This window comes from Cibotium barometz, chromosome 3 (assembly GCF_041138505.1).
Source record: "Cibotium barometz isolate CiBa-2024 chromosome 3, ASM4113850v1, whole genome shotgun sequence".
NCBI classification, from domain to species: Eukaryota; Viridiplantae; Streptophyta; class Polypodiopsida; order Cyatheales; family Cibotiaceae; genus Cibotium; species Cibotium barometz.
In genome coordinates, this window is record NC_141048.1 from 11,402,960 (window position 1) to 11,406,148 (window position 3,189).

Consider the following 3,189-nt stretch of genomic DNA (forward strand, 5'->3'; position numbering starts at 1 on the left):
TTAAACTAGACATAAGTAATCAGATTTGATGTTATTCTATTTTTAGATCTTTACTTCATCCAGAGTCCAAGATACATTCCAAAGCTGGAGTGCATTACAGTCATTTGGTACCAAAAGGAATAGTGGAAGAGATGCTGTATCAAAAGAAGTTTCAAAAAATCAACGAGAAGCATGTGTCTTCTTTTATGAACAAGAACCAGCTCGATGCAACTCAGGTGCAAGCAATGCTCAATGAGACTAGCATCTCTCAGAAAGCATATAGTATACTATTTAAGACACTAGCAAAGAAATGTCAAAGTAAGAAGCATAAAGGTTTATTACTTCCAAAACCAATGCAAGTAAATTTTTCACACCAACATATGAACTCAGAGACTTGGTTCACCAGTACATATTGAAGCAACATTCGTTTGCTAAGGACAGAGAGGTACTCTTTAACCATCACAATAATATTTTCTTTGATCTTAAAGCTTTGCAAAGGTATGGAGTTCAGTTCTTTGAGATTAGTCAAAAAGAATGTGAAGGAGTTCTAAAATTTGTTTTGAAACTGGATGAGTGTGAAATTTTAAAGAATAGAAAAATGGAGAGGGTTACTATCACTCTAATGAACAGGGCCTTAGACACATCAATTACAAAAGATGATACAAGATATTTCAGTGTTCAATTGGAGAATAACATATTGCTGCTTGGATCTTTTGAGGTATCTTCTTTATCATTGAATATGACTATGTATTACGTTGAAATAATTTAAACACGAAATTTGTATTAAACATGAGCTTCTTCCTAATGACACAAGTAGATAAAGAAGATACTGAAATTTTGCATTAAGTGTTTCATCAAACTACAATTACATCAATGATTAGTGAGCAAAGAAATGGAAGGGCCCTTCATGTGCCTGGGTTCGGTGACTATAAAGTGGAATGGCACATGGCAGGTGATTTGAAGACTCTAAAATGCATGTATAACATAAGCAAACATGCAAATGCAAAGAGTCCATGTCTATATTGCATGTCAAGTGCCAAGACTTTAGATCATGTACTATGGAACAAAGCTCCTGATAGGCATTTAAAAGATAAAGATTTCAAAGCAGTGCTTGATATTCCTCTATCCAGAGTGCACATATGCACATTGCATGCACTATGTAGAATTATAGAGAAGCTGGTGTATTTGTACATATTCTTTGCATGGACATTAAAGCCTAAAAAATAATCTTTAAAAGAAATCAAAGCAATTAAAAAAATGCTATTAGACATTGGCTTGCATGGGGGGCATGTTAAAATTGAGGAGGACGACACAAGGGAGCAGCAAAGTACCAAAAAAAACATCAATAGGTGTGTGAAAGCTAAACGATTTTTGTCATACTACCTCAAAGACTGTCGAGATAAAAACAAGCAAAAGATGTTTAATCGATGGAAAGATCTACATAATGTAGTCAAGGACATTGGAAATGAAGGTTCAATCCAAAATCGGAAGGCAGATGTGTGGATTTCACTTGACAAGATCTTTGCATTCATGGAGAAAAAGAGTTGAGCAATAGTGAGATAAAATTATTTGAAAATATATTAGAGACTTGGAGGAAGGCATTCATTGTAAGATGGGGTGATCAATATGTAACTCATTACATGGTAAGAACTTTAAGAACTGATGTAATCTCAATACTGTGAGACCAACTAATACATACATCTTATTTGTTTATGTTTTGTCATTGGATTGCAGTATATACTATATAATCATACACCATATTTCGCAAAGACATACGGTTCATTGTCAATATGCTCAACTCAAGGCATGGAGAAGTCACATTACATGGCAAGAACAGGTTACTTTAAGCAAACTAGACATGGTGGAGGCAAGAATCGAGCCAATAGTCTTTTAGAGTTACATCAATGGACTTACAAGAAATTGATTCACAAAGTAAAACAAAAAGACACATTCAAGTCCTCATCATTGACACGTGCAATACAATTGATTAATTAAGAAAAGTGATAATGTGCTTGGAATCAATCAACTGCGAGAGAGCGCCATCAGTTGTGGTGTCGCTCAAGAGTCAGGGTTGGGAGAAGGTGGTCTAGATGAGGTGGGCTTGATCTTCTTCAGTGGTCTTCCTTCTTCGTCTTCCTTTTCCTCTTCTTCCTCTTCATCTGCCGCCCGGGAGATCTATTTTTGACATCTACACCGTTTTGGAGGCAACAGTTTCGACCGACTTTTTCTTATCCTTATTAGATTTCTTTTCCCATACGGATGCAATGTGTCTGGGTCTGTAATTCCCGCTTCAATAGCATGCACTGTATATCATTAGGAATTTTTTGGACCCAAAAAGGGCCTCCTAAGGATTCCTAATTTTAAGGGATTGGAGCTTTAAAAGTTGGGCTTAAGGGAGACAAAGGCTATGATGACCCTTATTTTTTACCTTGCCACATCAGCCATACCCCCCTAGTCTCACTTTTTAAAGGGAATATTCTCATACTCTCTCTTTTACTTTTTGACTTTTCTCATACTTTCTCTCTTACTTTTTGAATTTTTTATCTTCACTCTCTACAAATTGAATCTTTCTTGTCAGTTTGAAATCTCCTTTCTCATTAACTCCCACCATATCTCCTTTCCACATCAGCAAAACATTCTCGTATTTAGGTGGGCCCCAAAAAGTAAAAATTTTTTATTTTTTTATTTTTTTTTATTTTGAGGTGGAAAAAACACCACCCAACCAATATGTATGATAAAAATAAATTTTTCCCTCCAAAAAGCTTGTAATTCAAGGAAACCGTCAGGAGCCTGTCAGGAGCCAATACATCCATAACTAACTGCCAGGTCCCCACAACCCCATAAACATAAATAACTGTCTCAGGAACCACTACATCCATGAGATCCCAAAATTGTGGGGACCCCAAAAATTATTATTTTTTAATTTTTCTCATAAATGTAATTTATTGATGAAAAACTCCATGTTAGTATATTTGTATATCAAAAATATCATTTTCTACTTAGAAAAATGGATTTGTGTTAAACTTGCAAAAACAACAAAGTTTTAACAGCCTCTCTCTCTCACTCCCTCCCTCCCTCTCTCTCTCTCTCTCTCTCTCTCTCTCCTTATGAGGATCTCTCTGCTTTAGCTTCTTCATCTGCTAAGCTATGGAGTCTTTGCAAAAGCTGTGTGTGTAGCCCCTTGTGAAGCTAGAAAACGGAAGGTTGATT

The 3,189-nt window shown here is 35.8% G+C and overlaps 1 pseudogene; it reads left to right on the forward strand.

Annotated features, from left to right (window-relative positions):
• Positions 1-601: 601 nt before the first annotated feature.
• On the forward strand, positions 602-1,527 carry LOC147639710 (uncharacterized; annotated as a pseudogene).
• The last annotated feature ends 1,662 nt before the right edge of the window (positions 1,528-3,189 follow it).